The sequence below is a fragment of the Salmo salar genome, chromosome ssa03, assembly GCF_905237065.1.
Source record: "Salmo salar chromosome ssa03, Ssal_v3.1, whole genome shotgun sequence".
Classification (NCBI taxonomy): domain Eukaryota; kingdom Metazoa; phylum Chordata; class Actinopteri; order Salmoniformes; family Salmonidae; genus Salmo; species Salmo salar.
Genome location: NC_059444.1, coordinates 78,204,153 through 78,226,717, shown reverse-complemented (window position 1 = coordinate 78,226,717; position 22,565 = coordinate 78,204,153). Strand labels below are relative to the sequence as shown.

The 22,565-nt window shown below is 44.2% G+C and overlaps 1 pseudogene; it reads right to left on the bottom strand.

Annotated features, from left to right (window-relative positions):
* LOC106601769 (centrosomal protein of 112 kDa-like) overlaps positions 1–22,565 on the bottom strand; it is a 302,159-nt pseudogene that overhangs the window by 154,701 nt on the left and 124,893 nt on the right.

Sequence of the window (22,565 nt, the reverse complement as noted above, 5' to 3'; positions counted from 1 at the left end):
CCCCCAAGACATAAGACTGCTAAATAGTTAACCAATAACTACCCAGACTGTCTGCACTGACCCTTTCTGACTCATCACATATGCTGTTGTTACTGTTTATTATCTATCCTGTTACCTGTCACTTTATCCCTACCTATATGTACATACACTGTTGTTACTGTTTATTATCTATCCTGTTACCTAGTCACTTTATCCCTACCTATATGTACATACACTGCTGTTACTATTTATTATCTATCCTGTTACCTGTCACTTTATCCCTACCTATATGTACATACACTGCTGTTACTGTTTATTATCTATCCTTTTACCTAGTCACTTTATCCCTACCTATATGTACATACACTGCTGTTACTATTTATTATCTATCCTGTTACCTAGTCACTTTATCCCTACCTATATGTACATACACTGCTGTTACTGTTTATTATCTATCCTGTTACCTAGTCACTTTATCCCTACCTATATGTACATACACTGCTGTTACTGTTTATTATCTATCCTGTTACCTAGTCACTTTATCCCTACCTATATGTACATACACTGCTGTTACTGTTTATTATCTATCCTGTTACCTAGTCACTTTATCCCTACCTATATGTACATACACTGCTGTTACTGTTTATTATCTATCCTGTTACCTAGTCACTTTATCCCTACCTATATGTACATACACTGCTGTTACTGTTTATTATCTATCCTGTTACCTAGTCACTTTATCCCTACCTATATGTACATACACTGCTGTTACTATTTATTATCTATCCTGTTACCTGTCACTTTATCCCTACCTATATGTACATACACTGTATAGTGGGCTCCAAAAATACTGGCACCCCTGACTGGCAATGCACAAACAATACTTTAAATAATATAAACAATATAATTACAGATAAACTCAAAATACCAACATGTGAGAACTGTACTTTATTAATGTTTCAATGGAACCAAACAAAATCATACAATTATTTAATACAGAATACATTTCACCAAAATCAAGGTTTCCTAATTATTGGCACTCCTCATTTAGTACTTAGTGCCACCAACTCTGGCAAAGATAACAGCATGGTCTTTTCCTGTAATGTTTGACAAGGTTAGGGAACACATTTGGAGGGATTTTGGACCATTTCTCTATGCAGATCCTTTCAAGATCCTTCACATTCTTGGTTTTGCGCTTATCAACTGCCCTCTTCAACTCAGCCCACAGGTTTTCGATTGGATTGAGGTCTGGCGACTGAGATGGCCATGACAGAACATTGATTTTGTTGTCACAGAACCATTTCTGTGTGGATCTTGAGGTATGTTTTGGGTCATTGTTGGAAAGTCCACCTACGGCCAAGTCCCAGCCTTCTGGCAGAGGCAACCAGATTGTCAGCCAAAATTGCCTGATACTTGGTGGAATTCATTATGCCATCAATCTTAACCAGTGCCTCTGGACCTCTGGAATTAAAACAGCCCCAAAACATCACTGACCCACCACCATATTTCACCGTGGGTATGAGGTGCCTCTCCTTGTATGAATCTCTGTTTCAACGGCAAACATGCCGATGCTGTATCTGAACAAAACTTTCAATTTTGGTCTCATCTGACCAGAGCGCCTTCTTCCAATCATAATTTAAATGACGTTTGGAAAACTCCAAGCGCTTGCGTCTGTGTCTTGGAGTCATTAAGGGCTTTCTTCTGGCAACCCTTCCAAAGAGCCTGTGGTTGTGGAGGTGGCGTCTGATGGTGCTTTTTTAAACCTGGTGACCCCTGGGGCCACCAAGCCCTGCAATTCTTTCACAGTGATTCTTGGGGATTTTGTTGCTTCTCTCACGATCCTCCTCCCTATCCTGGGGGGCAAAATGCATTTGCGTCCTCTACCCGTGAGGTTTTTCAACTATTCCATATCTTTTGATTTTTAAAAATAATTTCCCTGACAGTGCTCAGTGGTATATTCAATCATTTCAAATGGAAGTTTATTTGTCACGTTCGCCGAATACAGTGAAATGCTTACTTACAGGATCTTCTTGTAGCCATTACCAGATTTATGAAGGTCTACGACCATCTGTCTCTTTTGAACTGCCAGTTCTTTAGTTTTCTTCATGGTGTTGGATGACAAAGGGATATTGCATGCGTGTTACCTAATTTTTATACCCTAGTGAAATAGGAAGTGATGTAATGGCTCAAAATAGTTCCTTAAGACTTAGATAAACTAAATATGTGGAATTTAATTCCTGGTTTAATTTTGGTAGATTATATTTACAATAATCTTTAAGGGTGCCATTAATTGTGAAACCTTGATTTGGAGGACATCAATTTTTTATTAAATCAATAAATGATTTTGGTGGGCTCCATTGAAACATTAATAAAGAACAGTATTTCTATTGGTATTTTGAGTTTCTCGCTATAATTATAGTTTATATATTTTTAAGTATTGTTTGTGCATTGCCAGTGGTGCCAGTAATTTTGGAGGCCACTGTATATACAAAAGTATGTGGACACCCCTTCAAATTTGTGGATTCGGCTATTTCAGCCACACCCATTGCAGACAGGTGTATAAAATCGAGCACACTGCCATGCAATCTCCATAGACAAACATTGGCATTAGAATGGCCTTCCTGAAGAGCTCAGTGACTTTCAACGTGGCACCGTCATAGGATGCCACCTTTCCAAAAAGTCAGTTCATCAAATTTCTGTCCTGCTAGAGCTGCCACGGTCAAAAGTAAGTGCTGTTGTTGTGAAGTGGTTTGCCATCTAGGACCAACAACGTCTCAACCGTGAAGTGGTAGGCTACACAAGCTCACAGAATGGGACCACCGAGTGCTGTCCTCAGTTGCAACACTCACTACCGAGTTCCAAACTGCCTCTGGAAGCAACGTAAGCACAAGAACTGTTCGTCGGGAGCTTCATGAAATGGGTTTCCATGGACGAACAGCCACACACAAGCCTAAGGTCACCATGTGCAATGCCAAGCGTCGGCTGGAGTGGTGGAAAGCTCGCCGCCATTGGACTCTGGAGCAATGGAAACGCGTTCTCTGGAGTGATGAATCACGCTTCACCATCTGGCATTCCGACGGACAAATCTGGGTTTGGCGGATGCCAGGAGAACGCTACCTGCCCCAATGCATAGTGTCAATTGTAAAGTTTGGTGGAGGAGGAATAATGGTCTGGGGCTGATTTTCATGGTTCGGGCTAGGCCCCTTAGTTCCAGTGAAGGGAAATCTAAACGCTACAACATACAATGACATTCTAGATGATTCTGTGCTTCCAATTTTGTGGCAACAGTTCCAGTGAAGGGAAGGTCCTTTCCTGTTTCAGCATGACAATGCCCCCATGCACTAAGCGAGGTTCACACAGAAGTGTTTTGCCGAGATCATGTGGAAGAACTTGACTGACCTGCACAGAGCCCTGACCTCAACCCCATCAAACACCTTTGGGATGAATTGGAACGCTGACTGCGAGCCAGGACTAATCGGCCAACATCATTGCCCGACCTCAGTAATGCTCTGGTGGCTGAATGTAAGAAAGTCCCCGCAGCAATGTTCAAACATCTATTGGAAAGCCTTCCCAGAAGAGTGGAAGCTGTTATAGCAGCAAAAGGGGGATCAACTCCATATTAATTCCCATTATCTAGGAATGAAACGTTCAACGAGCAGGTATCCACATACTTTTGGTCATGTAGTGCATCGACCTCCATTACCTAGTACCCCTGCACATCGACTCGGTAATGGTACCCCGTGTATATAGCCAAGTTATCGTTACTCATTGTGTATTTATTCCTAGGGTTATTATCTTTCTATAATTGTTCTCTCTGCATTGTTGGGAAGGGCCCACAAGTAAGCATTTTGTTGTTAGTCTCCACCTGTTGTTTACGAAGCATTTGATTTGAAAAGAGACAACTGTACACTGAATACCTCTATTACTTTGTGACTGATTTAGTTAACCTGAATGTAGTAGGCCTTTCCACAGATGGAATCACATCCCAATCAGGCACTCAACATATCTAAACAGTTGATCAGGTCCCACTAGTTCCTTAAACCTTTGTTCTGGTGTAAAGTATTGAGCTGTGGTAACAACCCTCCTAGGCCAGTCTATATGGCCACCAGGGGACTTCCACTATTACCCAAGATCCATTTCACAGATCCACCCTTACCATCCCCACCTTCCCTGGAACCCTCCACCCAGCAGCGCCCCCCGCCTCGGCCCCATCACCCCCTAGCCACAGATCGCCATAAGAAAGGAGAAGCCAGATTCTTAAGAGATGGAAATGCTAGGGTGGAGGTACTGTGGCAGAGTGTGTTGTTTCTCTCCTTTCATTAGCATTTAGTTGATGTTATTGTTGATGTTCCACTGTCATTAGGAGCTCATTGTTGTGGAAGCAGCTCATCTGGAGAACAGGCTGCCTATGTAACTCTCCTTCTCCCCCATTTCTCTGTCCGCAGCACATCGCTCCATCTCTATGCTAATGATCTGAACGGCACTGGGATGAAAGAAGAGAGAGAAAACGGGTTTTCTTCACTGCTTTGTAGTTCTTTATGTTGTTGCTATAGCGACGCGGACGTAGAAATCTAACTGACGCAGCCATGCTCATTTGCATGGCGGGATAGAGGTTTTTCCTTGTCTTCTTTATTTTGGGAGGGTTCAGAGGAGTGTAGATCACACCTTCCTTTTACAAACAACTCTCATGATCCCAAACAAACAAAATACCTGCTGCCGCTGTCCCGCGTTTACGCAGAAAGTAAAGTGTTTATGCAGAAACAACTGAAGCACAAACACAGAGACACACGTCGGAATACTTTAGTCGGATCCACAATGAAACATGGTGCAATAAAAAATGACCCAAACACACACATGTGCACAGTGCATGCAATCTACAAAGATGCCAGCCTGTCTAAGGTATAAACCCAAGCGCCTGTTGGGCATGTCAAGAGGTTTAAACTTGTTTAATTTCATCTCTCATCCTCCCATCTCCTCTATCAGCCACTGAACACACATAAACGCGCACACGCACACACCTGCGTGCAGTCCTGCTGTGGCTTTGAAGATCTCCTGGATCATCTTTGAAGGACTTCACTGTTGCCACGGCAGCAAGTAGGTAGCAGACATCACATCAGACTCTCATTGTGTGTGTGTGTGTATGTCAAATTACATTTTCTAATCAAATCAAATGTTATTCATCACATGCTTGGTAAACAACAGGTGTAGACTTAACAGTGAAATGCTTACTTACGGGCCCTTCCCAACAATGCAGAGAGAAAGAAAATAGAGAAATAATAGAAAATAAAAGTAATAATAAATATACAAAGATAACATGGCTAAATACATGGGGTATGGGGTGTGATACAACCTGGAATCGAACCAGGGTAGTGACGCCTCTAGCACTGAGATGCTAGGAGTAAGTGACTAGGCAACAGGAGAGATAATAAACAGTAGCAGCAGCGTACGTGATGAGTCTAAAATGTTAGTGTAAAACAGGTCAATGCAGATAGTTAAATAGTTAACCAAATAGCTACCCAGACTAACTATTTAGCAGTCTAATGGCTTGGGGGTAGAAGTTGTTCAGGGTCCTGTTGGTTCCAGACTTGGTGCATTGGTTCCGCTTTCCGTTCGGTAGCAAAGAGAACAGTCTATGCCGTGGGTGGCTGGAGTCTGACAATTTTTTGGGCCTTCCTCTGACACCGCCTGGTATAGAGGTCCTGGATAGCAGGGAGCTTGGCCCCAGTGATGTACTTGGCCATACGCACCAAATGCTCTCAATTGTGCAGCTGTTGAACGTTTTGAGGATCTGAGGGCCCATGCTAAATCTTTCCAGTGTGTGTGTGTGTGTGTGTGTGCGTGTGAATGCATCTGTGTGTGTGCAGGGCGCTCCTTCTCACCCTACCAGACTGAGTTCTTAATTCATTAGCTCAGAGCTCCGATGTGACACTCGCTATTTCTAAGTGTTTAACACTAACGAGAGACCGGCCCGCTTGTTACCGAGCAGAATGATAATTTATGCCTCCAGATTTACATCTGCTACCTCATCAAATGCGTCCTCTCTCGTGCCGCTCACGTGTCTGGGACACTAGTGACAGATGATAGGAGAATGTATTCATTCTGTCAAGCAAATCTGCATTAAAATGCGCCTTTATCACCGTCTAGTCTTCACAGGGAATATTTGTCCTTGGAACTGAGCGATATGAATAATGTGTCGATTCAGATCTCAGTGGAATGTAAAGGACTGCAATATCAATGGGTTTTTACCTGACAATAGCCTTAATGCATTTCCTGCCTAATAACCACAGCAAACTCACATGTCAGGTGTAGAACTCACATTAAAATCATAGAAAAACACATTCCTCACATTTTCAAGATTACTGTTTCACATCCGGCCGTGATTGGAAGTCCCATAGAGCGGCGCACAATTGGCCCAGCGTCGTCCAGGTTTGGCCGGGGTAGGCTGTCATTGTAAATTGAATAAGGACGCGCACAGTTACGTTCCCCGATGTGTCTGTCTTACCTTGTAGCCTGTGAGAAAGACCCAATCACGTGATGGGCATTGGCTAATAAGAATTGAGCTATCTGAGAGAGCCATGTGAGTGAGAAGTGCTTTGGAGTACGCCGCCGGGAGAAGGGAATTCTAATTATTATATTTAGCCCAAGGGCCACAAAAGGCATGGATTTCTTTTAGGGGGGACACAAAGGTGATGCACCAGGAAATTCAAGGCATTATCAAGTACTCAAATTGTGAATGAGAGACTGATGAAGTGTGTTCAGCCTGTGCAAAAAAACTAAGCAGAGCTCAAGCCTTTCATGCGATTTTTTCAAATCATCATTAGAGTTGCATCACGAAGCCTTAGAATGTATTAAAAATGAAAACATATAGCCCAAGATTTGTATCACAACTAAAGTTATATAAATAACTCTAAATTAAGCATATAGGAGTACCAGTTTCTTTGTTAACCGCTCAACACAGAATAATGTTCAATTGTATTCTTCATACTATAAAATAATATGGAATAATGCCAAGGAATTCTAAGCAAATCTTGTCTGCTAAATGAACTACCGTAAATTCCGGACTATAAGCCGCAACTTTTTTCCCACGCTTTGAACATCGCAGTGTAAACAATGACGTGGCTAATATATGGATTTTTCCCGCTTTCAATTTTTTCCCCCCAAAAAAACACATTCTGTGACGTGCTCAGTTTTTTGGCGGCATGAAGCTTTCATTAGACCAATGAAAATGCCGAACGGGTTAAGGTCAAACAACTTTTTTGTTTACTGTTTAGATTAAATCAAACACTCTCAAACTTCCCATTATTCTGATTACGGTAGTCATTTTGTCACCCTCATCATGGCAAAGACAAGGAGAAATGCATATGATGCAGCTTTCAAGTTGAAGGCGATTGATCTGGCTGTTGGAAAAGGAAATAGAGCTGCTGCATGGGAGTTTGGTCTTAATGAGTTGATGATAAGACGTTGGAAACAGCAGCGTGAGGAATTGACTCAGTGCAAAAAGACAACTAAAGCTTACTGCTAATTTTTTATTTTTTGTTACAAGCCGTGTTTCGTTAAAGCCTATTTATTTTTGTTACAAGCCGTGTTTCGTTAAAGCCTATTTATTTTTGTTACAAGCCGTGTTTCGTTAAAGCCTGTGTAAAGTTCATTTGTTTCAATGTACCGGTAGGCACCTGCGGCTTATCGACATGTGCGGCTTATTTATGTTCAAAATAAATAAAAAAAATTCAATTCAGTGGGTGCGGCTTATATTCAGGTGCGCTTAATAGTCCGGAAATTATGGTAGTGTAGCCCACAGCCATATCGCATAGTCAGATCAGGGCTTAACATATGGACAACTCAGAGTATGCTATTGTGTTCTTCTGAACTAGACTACATTTTCTTCATATCATGTTTCTTTAGACCTGTCTAAAATAATGGATTTATTGTGATGGTATAGGCTATATTACATGGATTTTTTTGACTTTTTAAAATGTAGATATTCCAAAGGTCTGCATCAGTGGCTTGTAGGCTATGTGTGGAAGTCAGAAGATGCTAAATGTGTTTATGTTAATTAACGGTCAATTACCGGGAGACCGGCAGTTATTTGCCTGACAATCACCGGCTGAAAAAATGTCATGACGGCCACAGCCCTAGTCGAGAGTAGAGTACGGTAAACAGGCTTGACTGGATCTGGGGCAGGGCTGTGTCCCGGGGCCATTAGGAGACTGGGGCAGAGGTTAGGGCTGAGACTTGGTCTGGGGCAGGGCTGTGTTCCGGGGCCATTAGGAGACTGGGGCAGAGGTTAGGGCTGAGACTTGGTCTGGGGCAGGGCTGTGTTCCGGGGCCATTAGGAGACTGGGGCAGAGGTTAGGACTGAGACTTGGTCTGGAGCAGGGCTGTGTTCCGGGGCCATTAGGAGACTGGGGCAGAGGTTAGGACTGAGACTTGGTCTGGGGCAGGGCTGTGTTACGGGGCCATTAGGATTGAGTGAGTTTAGATTGTGTGAGCTTTTAATTGTGCAGAACACATTCTACTTTCATTAGAGGAAGTGTAATCTGTGTATGAGCCGGTAATGAGGTAATGTATGGTATTAATTAGTGTGAGGAATGCATGCAGCATTAGGAGGCCCTGGATTACACCTGGCCCTGCCTAGCCTGTCAGCAGTGCTCTGACTGTACTCTACTGTAATGGAACGATAGCAGACTGAGAAAAGGAGAGGAGGGAACGCCTGATAGGAGGAGCTCAGTCAGCCAAACATCTGGTGGGAGGGATGGAGAAATGTACGAGGAATGGAAAGAGGAAGGGAGGGATGGAGGGAGGGAGAGGTGCAGGGGGGATGAGATGGGAGGGGTGCATGGGGGATGAGATGTGATTGTAGCTGGAATAGTGTTGCAGAAGGCAGTAAAGGAAAAGCCCATGTTTGGTTAGACATTATAATATTTTTGACCATTAAAAGATTTTACATCAATGACCAATGGTCTTAAGTAAAATGATTCAGGAAATGAGGCCATGTTAGAGTATTGGGATGTAGCCAAAGCCCTGGCTCCTCCCACAACCCCTTGTTACAGATGAGGTCCCCTGCTCGTTAACAGACTTGCCAAATATGGGCATACGACGTGATGACTACAAACGATGCAGTATGAAGTGAGGATAGAAAAGTAGCGGTGTGGAATCTCACAGGCTACAGCCAACTGAGACAAGTAAACAAACAAAACCAATGACATCATAGGTGGGAAGGATGGTGGGTGACATGTCAGACTGTATAACATGTCAAACAAGGCTGCTGTGGTTCTTACTAATTCCAGACAAAGAGAGTGAGAGAGAGGGAGTAAGAGAACAAGAACGAGAGAAAGAGAGGGACGAGAGAACAAAAGAAAGCCTAATTGACATGAAATAGAGTGGCCAGGTATGCCAAGGCATCCCTCCCTCCCTCCCTCCCTCCCTCCCTCCTCCCTCCCTCCCTCCCTCCCTCCCTCCCTCCCTCCCTCCCTCCCTCCCTCCCTCCCTCCCTCCCTCCCTCCCTCCCTCCCTCCCTCCCTCCCTCCCTCCCTCCCTCCCTCCCTCCCTCCCTCCCTCCCAGTGCGGCCTCAGTGATCCCGGGATCAGTCATTACCCCTGCTAACTACACATCTGGAGGACACACTGGCCTTATCCAAATACCCATACTTGCATCCTAAATGGTAGGCTGTTTGAGTACGCATATTTTTTTTGTATAATAGTATGCAACATTGCGGAAATCGTGTATACTTTAAATGCCCGGATGCCATACTAATTTTGGCTTTGATAACAGCTGATCATTTAGATATGGGAAATGCGCTACCTAAATCAACAAATAGCAGGAAATAATGCAATTGCGCATGACACATTCTCAGTATGTCAAAATATTTTTATACTATGTGAATTTTTCAAAATCAAGTATGGTTTTGTAGGCTACCTATTTAATTTATGGATCAAGCCTTAGCAGTCATTCTGATCTCGTTCCCAATGATCAGTGCTTTAGTTCATTATGTTGCTGTCCAGTGGTTCCCAATTTATTAGTTTCTGTCTTCAGTTCTTTGTAAATAGGATAGGTGGGCTATATGGGTCTACTACATTATACACGGTTTACAAAACATTAAGAACACCTGTGGAAGGATTTCAACACCTTGTAGTGTCCGTGCCCCGATGAATTGAGGCTGATCTGAGGGCAAAAGAGAGGGGTGCAACTCCATATTAGGAAGGTGTTCTTAATGTTTTCGTACGCTCAGTGTAGGTCAAATGTGATAGTCTGCCTATAACCAGCCTGAGTAGGCCTATAACTCCATTCCTACTCTATTCAGCATTTAGATAAATTCATGGAATTGGAAATTATCTATTATCAGGCTGGTTGAATTTTGAAAAATACTTTTTACTAAACGGTGCGTGCTAAATAGTACGCAACGATGAGTATATAGTATGCAGTTTAATACGCTAGTATGGGTATTCGGACACGGCCATTGTAGATCTGAGACAGGAGAGGTGTACAACAATACGGAATTCGGCACTGCCCCACAACTGGGGACGCTGCACAGCACAGATATGAGAACTCTCTATGGAGGTTCCTATGTTTCAGCATGTGTCAGACAGGCACATATGGAGAGACTAAATGTGACAACATTGCATATAGCTTGAAATATCCACTGCAGTTTTCAATTACTGCACAAGGGTGAGCTCTGCAAATTATAGCTGTATCCCGGGCCCTGTAACTAGCACTGTCTGAGTGCTTAAGCATTTTTCTAAATCAGTTACTTTGGGGGGATTGTATCATTGTATAATTGCATGGATGGAAGCCTGCGTTGGCTCGCTGTGAGACATTTTTCATATACTGGGATTGTGGGTTTGTGGGTTGGTGATGTGTGTGAACAAATCCCATGTTTCTGATGTGTTCTGAACCAAACTGAATGGCAAGTCCCCAAGTAGTGACGAAATGAAAGAAGAAAACAGACATTTGATTTACAGTGTTTTGCTACTCACTTCAGTGACTCTTCAAGTTTGGAGATCTTCTTCTTTGCCTCTTCTCTCTCTTTCTCCTCCTCGTTGTGTAGGACACGCACCTGTGTGATTGCGTGAGTGAGAGAGCGTGAGAGGGGTAGAAACAGAGACTGACACTATGACAGCAGGTCCATCACTCAGCAAGCCCCCCTTTCCATGACCTTATCCACCTGAGGCCTGGGGTTGCCTCTCCCTGACCTCTTATCTCCACCCATCATCAAGCTGCCATCTGGGCCCATCTCCTGATAGGCGTTTAAGAATGTACAAACAGACAGATTCTTTCATCAAGTTTACTGGGAGCTGGAGAAAGGCTGTGCACTCAAAACATTTGATGCAGCTATTTAACAGTTTTTTCAACTAACAACTTACTTCAGTCACACAACAGAATGTGAAATGGCATTGACCCTCACCATGACCCTGCTAACAGAGGCCCAGATCTGGTAGCTAGCTTGCAGGTGTATCAGTCCCCCGATGCAGAGGTGCCTGACCTGAAACACACAGCCCTGTTACTCCCCCCCACCCCTCTTTATGACTGACTGATATGCCCTTCAACATGGGGGCTCCACTTTGAAGATGAACCAGGTGTGTGGACCTGCATCTTAAACCTGATCTTCACCCACCTGACTCTGGCCTGGCCCAGACCAACTCATTAGATGGGGGGATTTTTTATGACAACACATTGGCTTTGAAGGGAGGCTTTAAAGAGAGAAGGGTCGCTGCCATTGCTGTCTGGCAGCAATAAAGGTCCTTGCTGGATTTAGCTGGGGCGACTGAGCATGGCTTTTCGGACGGACAAGACATCATCTCCCGTCCCCTATGGCCTTAAATTGGGCAACTTCATGCCACCACCCCAGCTCTCCCTCCTTACACCCGCAAAAACATCTGCTAAATATGCGTATGTGACCAATAAAATGCGATTTCATTTGATTTGAACCCCCATCTCCCCTAAATGTCAAACCCTCACTCCTCCGAATGCCCCTGACCTTTGCACTCCACCCTTCCTCCCCACAGCCACTGAGCCCTGTGGACCCTGTGACCAGCAGTAGTCTGACCTGTTAATCACAGCTTTGAGTTTACAGGCAGGACATAACATATCAAAGGGAAGAAGGGGATCTAGCCAGGACCATGTGGGTCCCAGGCTTTTATCTCTCCCATTGAACCACAGTCAGTCTGGAAAGGCAGGTAGAATGTAATTATGATCAGGCTTTAGGTTTCACAGAGTTGACTTCAGGCACGGTAGGCCTACATAGTTATGTAGAGTAAGACACAGAGGAAAGGACGCTCCCATTAAGACAAAGTGACAGTCTTCCGTTGTTTATTTAGAGCCCATATACTAAATAAGAGGTCAGCAATATAATCTCAATTTGATATGAGAGTATTGTATTGACACAAATAGTGATTATTGATTTGACATGAGGGTAACTACATTGATTTGATGCGCGGGTAACTATTGATAGAGATTGTACCTTTTTCCTCACAGTCGTGCTGCAGATCTGCTTTCTCTTGTTGAAGTTTATTCTCTGTGTCCTGGAAAACACAAGTCAGGAAGTCTGAAACATTCATACAGAACTACAAAGAACCACAACAAGTTATTTTTATGTGAGATGTGTTTTCCCCCATTATTCACATTCAAACAAAACATCCATCTGCTTGAAAATCTGTCCAGCAGAGGATCTTGAGGGTTATGGGTCTCTGGACACACATCTGTATAGTCTTCTGTACTTCTTCCAGTTGTTGTGGAATGAAGCCGTTCTCTCGCTCACGCACACACACACACACACACAGTTTACCCTGAGTTGTTTCAGTCTCCTGTGCTCACTGTCCTGTAGCTGCTGTCTGAGCTGAGCCACTGTCTGTTCCAGGTCCTCAATCACATCAGAGGCCTGAGAGAGATGGAGGGATGGAGGGATGGAGAGAGGGAGAGGCAGGTGGTTAAGTTAAGAGCGTTAGGCCAGTAACCGAAAGGTTGCTGGGTCGAATCCCTGAGCCTACGAGGTGAAATATCTGTCGATATGCCCTTGAGCAATGCACTTAACCATAATTGCTCCTGTCGCTCTGGATAAGAGTGTCTGCTAAATGACTAAAAGGTTAAATAGAGAGAGAGAGAGAGAGCGAGGATGACAACAGGAGTCTTATCTAACACAGCTATATTACTCAGCAGCAGGGGGATAGAAATGCTGTCAAGGCTTCAGTTGAAGATAAGTCATACATAGTATAGCATGAAGATATGTCTAAGCATTCTACAACATCTTTGAGAGAATGTGGAACTTCTGTGAGTGTGATGTTTACTGTTCATTTTTATTGTTTATTTCACTTTTGTATATTATCTACTTCACTTGCTTTGGCAATGTTAACATATGTTTCCCATGCCAATAAAGCCCCTTGAATTGAATTGTGTGTGGCCAGTCCAGCTAATAGTCCTTTCAGTGGTGTATCATCAGGCTATGCAGTGGTGTAGCATCAGGTAATGCAGTAGTGTATCATCAGGTAACACAGTGGTGTAGCATCAGGTAACGCAGTGGTGTAGCATCAGGTAATGCAGTGGTGTAGCATCAGGTAATGCAGTGGTGTAGCATCAGGTAACGCAGTGGTGTAGCATCAGGTAATGCAGTGGTGTAGCATCAGGTAATGCAGTGGTGTAGCATCAGGTAACACAGTGGTGTAGCATCAGGTAATGCAGTGGTGTAGCATCAGGTAATGCAGTGGTGTAGCATCAGGTAATGCAGTGGTGTATCATCAGGTAACGCAGTGGTGTAGCATCAGGTAATGCAGTGGTGTAGCATCAGGTAACACAGTGGTGTAGCATCAGGTAATGCAGTGGTGTAGCATCAGGTAATGCAGTGGTGTAGCATCAGGTAACGCAGTGGTGTAGCATCAGGTAATGCAGTGGTGTAGCATCAGGTAATGCAGTGGTGTATCATCAGGTAATGCAGTGGTGTAGCATCAGGTAATGCAGTGGTGTATCATCAGGTAATGCAGTGGTGTAGCATCAGGTAATGCAGTGGTGTAGCATCTAGTTTTTCTATACTCATTTGGATGGCTACCTTACGCCTCGATGACACCGACAGAGTCGTTGTATTTTGGTACACCAGAAGTACATTCATTTCCAATGGAACACTGTGTTTGCCTTGCAGCCCTGCGTTGCAGAGGCAGTCGCGGAGCGTTCTGTGTGGTGCATACGTTGGATTTATTGAACGTATGCATCAATTTGTATGCGCGGACTGCTAGACAGAAATGGTAGCAGAATGTGAATGTTGAACTTGTTTTGCACGCACATCCAGATGTTGCTGCGTACCATGCTGGGCAATGATACTGTCACAGTGCAGTAGTGTTCTACAGTAGTTTAGTCTAGTAGCACATGCCGTTGGCTACCTTAGCAGTGGAGAGTGTGTGTTCCTGTTGGAAGTGGCTGATGTCAGTCTCATGTTTGTTCTAGAGCTTCTGCAGTATGTCTTCATGTTGCTCACTCTGCTGCTCCTTCTCCCTCAGCAGAGACACCCTCCTGGACAACACAACACAGACATACTCAACGTTCTGACAACCATTTGTTTCTTAGAGCTTGGTGAGAGTGTGGTGGTCCTACGGTTGTTGTTTTACATACACCCTCCTGGACAACCCAACACAGACATACTCAACACAGACATACTCAACACAGACATACACAGTCAGCACCACTCACTACTATAAGGGCCTACTGCTTGGCTCAAACAGAGGCTGGAGCTGGGGCTTAGACTAGGGAACTCTGTTGGATTGGGTCGGTAAATGAGTTGGGGCCTGTCTGTGTATTTTGGGGCGAGACTTTTCCTTCTTTTCATGTAAGGTTTGGGAAGAGAACAGTGAGTGGGTGGATGTGGGTGACCGTGGCGTGGGGTCTCCTCCTCACCGTCGGTTAGCCTCCTGAAGCTCAGAGCTGATGGTGGCGATGTGGATCTCCAGCTGGCCCTTCTCCTGAATCACCTTCTGCCTCAGCATGTTACCGTTCTCCACCTCCACTGACAGCTGCTTCACACGCAGCTCCAGCTCCCACACCGTCTGCTCCTATACAGTGGGAGAGGACCATCAGCATGAGACAGCATGAACATCACCGTCTGCTCCTATACAGTGGGAGAGGACCGACAGCATGAACATCACCGTCTGCTCCTATACAGTGGGAGAGGACCATCAGCATGAGACAGCATGAACATCACTGTTTGCTCTTATACAGTGGGAGAGGACCATCAGCATGAGACAGCATGAACATCACTGTTTGCTCCTATACAGTGGGAGAGGACCATCAGCATGAGACAGCATGAACATCACTGTCTGCTCCTATACAGTGGGAGAGGACCATCAGCATGAGACAGCATGAACATCACTGTCTGCTCCTATACAGTGGGAGAGGACCATCAGCATGAGACAGCATGAACATCACTGTCTGCTCCTATACAGTGGGAGAGGACCATCAGCACGAGACAGCATGAACATCACTGTCTGCTCCTATACAGTGGGAGAGGACCATCAGCATGAGACAGCATGAACATCACTGTCTGCTCCTATACAGTGGGAGAGGACCATCAGCACGAGACAGCATGAACATCATTGACCACCATCAAGATGAACAATTCTGTTACAGATGCGCCATCTTAATAGGACCCTGCTTCTCACAGCAGGAAAATAATCCTGAAATTATTATGTGGATTATAATTAATGGACATTTTTGTGATACATTTACCAGTATCAGAAGAGGCTGGTGAGAGGAGCCATAGGAGGACGGGCTCATTATAAACACTGGAATAGAATACATGGAACGGTATCAAACATATGGAAATCACGTTTGACTTTGTTCCATTGATTCCATTCTAGTTATTGCAATGAGTCCGTCCACCTGAAGCTCCTCCCACCAGCCTTCTCTGGCCTGAAACCCACTGTCCCAGCACCACACCACAGTTTACCCAACTGAACTCATGCTCAATTCTACAGTCAGCCTGAACCGACTGTGTTTCTCAGCAACCAGATTCTCCAACTCTCAGCTAAGCAGACATCAAAGTCCTCAGTGCACCAGGGATAGATCCTATCAGGTGGGACTGTTTTAAAAGACACATCTGATGAATCTGTAGGCTCTTCGTTCCCTCTGCAAAGTCTCAAAGAGAAAGTTAAAGAAATAGACTTCAAAAAGTCAACTGTTCCGTCTGCCTATGAAAACATCTTCTCTCTTGTTCCCGAAAGCGTTTTTCTCTCTCCCCAAGCTGCTGTTTCTTTCGCTTTCTCCTGCTCTGCCTAGTTCTGCCTCCTCACAATACAAGTTTAAAGGGCAGACAGAAGTTGAGCTCATTGCTCTCGGCCTACGTAATCCCACCAAATCCTCTAATCCCATTCTTCATAAACCAGACAACCGCTCCAGATTACCAATCATAAAGACACCCTCATTCTAAACTCAATCGAGGGTGATCAAAAAAAGTCCAGGGGCGTGTTCATTAGGATACATCATAGCAAAACATTTTGCATAGTAAAACAAAAATGTCCACATAGTCCCTCCCTGTTTTCTTCTGTTTGGTGATTAATGATCATGACCCAGCTGATCGTGACTGCCCAGCTAGCACATAACATTCTGAGAACCATTTGTTTCTTAGAGCTTGGTGAGAGTGTGGTGGTCCTACGGTTGTTTTGCATACACCCTTCCCACAACGTTCTGGGAATGGTGCAGGATAGTTGCGCCTTGAGGTCAGATGCCGAGCAGTTGCCATACCAGGCGGTGATGCAACCAGTTAAGATGCTCTCGATGGTGCAGCTGTATAACTTTGAGGATCTGAGGACCCATGCCAAATCTTTTCAGTCTATTGAGGGGGAATAGGTGTTGTTGTGCCCTCTTCACGACTGTCTTGGTGTGCTTGGACCATGGATAGTTTGTTGCTGATGTGGACACCAAGGAACTTGAAGCTCTTGACCTGCTCCACTACAACCCCTGTCTATGAGAATGGGGGTGTGCTTGGCCCTCCTTTTCCTGTAGTCCACAATCAGATCCTGTGGCTTGATCATGTTGAAGGAGTGGTTGCCAGGTCTCTGACTTCCTCCATATAGGCTGGCTCATCATTGTCGGTGATCTGGGCTACCACACTTGTGTCATCTGCAAACTTAATGATGGTGTTGGAAGCTTGCATGGCCATGCAGTCGTGTGGGTGAAGAGGGAGTACTGGAGGGGTCTAAGCACGCACCCCTGAGGGGCCCCATGTTGAGGATCAGCATAGCAGATGTGTTATTGCCTACCCTTACCACCTGGAGGCGGCCCGTCAGGAAGTCCAGGATCCAGATGCAGAGGAAGGTGTTTAGTCCCAGGTCCTTAGCTTAGTGATGAGTTTTGAGGGCACTATGGTGTTGAACGCTGAACTGTAGTCAACAAACAGTATTCTCACGTAGGGTTTCCTTTAGTCCAGTTGAGAAAGGGCAGTGTGAAGTGCAATAGAGATTGCATCATCTGTGGATCTGTTGGGGCGGTATGCAAATTGGAGTGGGTCTAGGGTTTCTGGGATAATGGTGTTGATGTGAGCCATGACCAGCCTTTCAAAGCACTCCATGGCTACAGACGTGAGTGCTACGGGGCGGTAATCATTTAGGCAGCTTACCTTGGCGTTCTTGGGCACAGGGACTATGGTGGTCTGCTTGTAACGTAGGTATTACAGACTCGGTCAGGGACAGGTTGAAAATGTCAGTGAAGACACTTGCCAGCATGCTCTGAGTACATGTCCTGGTAATTCGTCTGGCCCTGCGGCCTTGTGAATGTTGACCTGTTTAAAGATCTTACCTCAGCATAACGTTTACTGCAGATTTCCTCATGGTTCTATTTAGTCATGTTCTCAGAACATTAATACAACTTTCCATAAAAAACACTAGAAAACATAAGTAACATTCAAAGAACATTCTAAGAATGTTATTGAAAAACATTAATTTCGTTCTCAGCGTCAACAAAACTCTGTTCTCTATCTTGTTAAGTTTGTTCAGGTTTGTTGGCCGCGACCACTAATTATCCACACCTGATCTTCATGAGTGCTTGTTGACTTTGAAATGGGGTCTGTTTGAATATACTAAAATGAACAGCTTTGTAAGAGTTCAAAAAACATGGCATGCTAGCTCTCTATCCTGGTGGCGCAGTGGACTAATTCTATAGATGGAGAACAGAAGATCATAGGTTTGAATCTCACTGACGCCGTGCCACAATAAAAAAGAATGTATTTGCATGACTAATTTGCATGACTAATGCCTAAGAAACTGTTCATGCATCCTTTCTGTGCTTAGAGTTAAAAAAAGTTAACCCAAACTAAGCTAGTACTGTTAATAAAAGTCTTACTGAAACTTTCAGTGAAAGTTATTCAAAAACCTCAAAATAACCTAGAATTTCCGTTGTCAGAACGTTAATAAAACCTCCCAAGAAAACTTTCAGGAAACCATAGTAAAATGTTATCAGAACCTCCCTACAACAAAAAATGTACGGTCCCAGAACAGGCTACATTTTAAAAACGTTTTACCGGTCAGGAAACTGATGGCTTCGTTCCCAGAACCAATGGGAAACCAAAAACGGACGTTCCCAAAACTTCTAAGGAACCAAATGTGCAAGCTGGGTGATGCTTCCATTAGTGTTCTAATAAAAACAGTTGATTCAACCACCTACTCTCTGTGTGACAGTTTGGAATGCAGCGCATTCGCAGGTTGATACAAGTGATGACAGAGAGGCTGGATGGGGAGCGTGCAGTCCTATCTAACAGATGAGAGCTGACTGAGACAGGAGAACTCTGTGTGTTTTTGGGACGGAGAGGGACAGCCAGCGCCGTCACGCCCCGTGAGAGGGGTCCTTTGTAAATTGTCTGCTAGCGGCCAACAAGAGTGTCTTAAGAAAATGAAGGGGGACTGAGCCAGGACGTGTGCTGACACTTAACGCCCTGGCATGGGATGAGACGGAGTGTGTGTGTGTGTGTGTGTGTGTGTGTGTGTGTGTGTGCGTGCGTGCGTGCGTGCGTGCGTGCGTGCGTGCGTGCGTGCGTGCGTGCGTGCGTGCGTGTGTGTGTGTGTGTGTGTGTGTGTGTGGAGCACTCCCCTGAGCACCAGGTGTTAGCAGCACGTTACATTACCGGCACTGAACTACACTAATGGGCTCCTTCAGAGAGACAGACACAAAGTGACAAGTGTGTAGTGACAGGCTACATATTAGCTTCGCTCTCCTGAGTCCTTCATAGATTTAACTAGGATAAAATGGGTCTTAAAATTTTATCAAAGAGAAGTTGCGTAACATAATGTAACAGATTCAATATTCAGTGATGGATGACCTACCAATGCCAGTTAAAGAGGTGTTCTCACTTAAACATATTCCCTCATATTACACACCAGCAGAAGACTTAAACATATTCCCTCATATTACACACCAGCAGAAGACTTAAACATATTCCCACATATTACACACCAGCAGAAGACTTAAACATATTCCCTCATATTACACACCAGCAGAAGACTTAAACATATTCCCTCATATTACACACCAGCAGAAGACTTAAACATATTCCCACATATTACACACCAGCAGAAGACTTAAACATATTCCCTCATATTACACACCAGCTGAAGACTTAAACATATTCCCTCATATTACACACCAGCAGAAGACTTAAACATATTCCCTCATATTACACACCAGCAGAAGACTTAAACATATTCCCACATATTACACACCAGCAGAAGACTTAAACATATTCCCACATATTACACATCAGCAGAAGACTTAAACATATTCCCTCATATTACACACCAGCAGAAGACTTAAACATATTCCCACATATTACACACCAGCAGAAGACTTAAACATATTCCCACATATTACACATCAGCAGAAGACTTGGAGTGTTTGTATGCCACCTGTGGGTGTGTGTGATGCAGCTAAAGATGCTGTTATGGTACAGGAAAACTGCAGTGGCCGGTCAGGGACATGCTCTGTTTTCTTTGTCTCTGTTGACGCACACAGACAAGCACAAACAAAGAGGTTTCAGTCATATTTCATCTTGTCTTCATGTTGACATACACACTCGCAGCTGCTCTACCTGAACTGTTCTAGACACCAGATAAGTTCGAAAAACAATTACAGGTGTCAAAACACCTTTCTTTGGGTAAGATGCCTATGTGAAAATGTGTGTGTTATATGTTGAAACTCTCACTTTGTCAGATAGCTTTGATAAACTTCACTTCACCTTTTGTTTTTTGGCTAGCACCAGAAACACTGCACACGGTTGCATGATGAAAGACAAAATAATTCAGAGGGCTTCGATACTGAGACATCAAATAGAGAGGGGGAGTTCAGAGCTACCTCACCTCAGCTGACATTTCTTATGAAGAGAACAGGGGTGTGTGTGTATGTGAGTGTGTGCACGCCCGTGCATGTGTACCTCTGTGTGGAGGTCAGCCTAAACTAACATGGGTAGAGCACCTCATTTCCAGTGAAGGAGGGCCCTTTCATGTTGCAGGCCTCACCTGGCTATAGACTGTGTTTAATTATTAAAGAGGGGTCTTACCCGGCCTCGCAAGGCCCGCTTTTGATACTTCTTAAATTCCATCCTGCTGACAGACTATCTTGCTGCACGTGGGAGCGCGCATATGTGTGTGTGTGTGTGTGTGTGTGTGTGTGTGTGTGTGTGTGTGTGTGTGTGTGTGTGTGTGTGTGTGTGTGTGTGTGTGTGTGTGTGTGTGTGTGTGTGTGTGTGTGTGTGTGTGTGTGTGTGTGTGTGTGTGTGAGAGAGATAGATAGTGAAAAAGAGAAAGTGTGTGTGTGTGTATGGGTAGGAGTACACTTTACCTGTGAAAGCTATTGAATGAAAATGTCTGCGTGTGTGAGAGAAAGTGAGAGAAAGTGTGTGTGTGTGCGTATGTACACGTTAACTGTGAAAGCTGCTGAATGTCATAAGAGAAGCTAAATTCATGAAGTACTGTACTGTGTCTGAATGGCCCCTGTTGCTGATCATCCATACCTAATCCCCCACCCCTACTTTGTCCCACCTTAGGTCCTTAACACACACACACACACACACACACACACACACACACACACACACACACACACACACACACACACACACACACACACACACACACACACACACAAAGCAACACACACACACACAAAGCAACACTCTCTCAAGTTAGATGGGATTCGGTCCCAGGACACGGATGCAAAGGCAGAGAGACTTTTACAAGGTGGAAGGTACAGTTGAAGTCGGACGTTTACAAACATCTTAGCCAAATACATTTAAACTTAGTTTTTCACAATTCCTGACATTTAATCCTAGTAAAAGGTCCCTGTTATAGGCCAGTTATGATCACCACTTTATTTTAAGAATGTAAAATGTCAGAACAATAGTAGAGAGAATGATTTATTTCAGCTTTTATTTTTTTCATCACATTCCCAGTGGATCAGAAGTTAACATAAACTCAATTAGTATTTGGTAGCAATGCCTTTAAATTGTTTAACTTGGGTTAAATGTTTCGGGTAGCCTTCCACAAGCTTCCCACAATAAGTTTGGTGAATTTTGACCCATTCCTCCTGACAGAGCTGGTGTAACTGAGTCTGGATTGTAGGACTCCTTGCTCGTACATGCTTTTTCAGTTCTTCCCACAAATTGTCAATAGGGTTGAGGTCAGGGCTTTGTGATGGCCACTCCAATACCTTGACTTTGTTGTCCTTAAGCCATTTTGACACAACTTTGGAAGTATGCTTGGGGTCATTGTCCATTTGGAAGTCCCATTTCCGACCAAGATTTAACTTCCTGACTGATGTCTTGAGATGTTGCTTCAATATAAGCATATAACTTCCCTCCCTCATGATGCCATCTATTTTGTGAAGTGCACCAGTCCCTTCTGCAGCAAAGCACCCCCACAACATGATGCTGCCACCAACGTGCTTCACGGTTGGGATGGTGTTCTTCGGCTTGCAAGCCTCCCCCTTTTTCCTCCAAACATAACAATGGTCATTATGGCCAAACAGTTCTATTTTTGTTTCATCAGACCAGAGGACATTTCTCCAAAAAGTACAATCTTTGTCCCCATGGGCAGTTGCAAACCGTAGTCTGGCTTTTTTATGGCGGTTTTGGAGCAGTGGCTTCTTCCTTGCTGAGCGGCCTTTCAGGTTATGTCAATATAGGGTTCGTTTTACTGTGGATATAGATACTTTTGTTCCTGTTTCCTCCAGCATCTTCACAGGGTCCTTTACTGTTGTTCTGGGATTGATTTGCACTTTTCGCACCAAAGTACGTTCATCTCTAGGAGACAGAACGCATCTCCTTCCTGAGCGGTATGATGGCTGCATGGTCCCATGCTGTTTATACTTGCATAGTATTGTTTGTACAGATGAACGTGGTACCTTCAGGCATTTGGAAATTGCTCCCAAGGATGAACCAGACTTGTGGAGGCCTAAAAATAAAATTGGCGGATTTCTTTTGATTTTCGCATGATGTCAAGCAAAGATTCACTGAGTTCGAAGGTTGGCCTTGAAATACATCCACAGGTACACCTCCAATTGAATCAAATGATGTCAATGAGCCTATCAAAAGCTTCAAAAGCCATGACATAAGTTTCTGGAGTTTTCC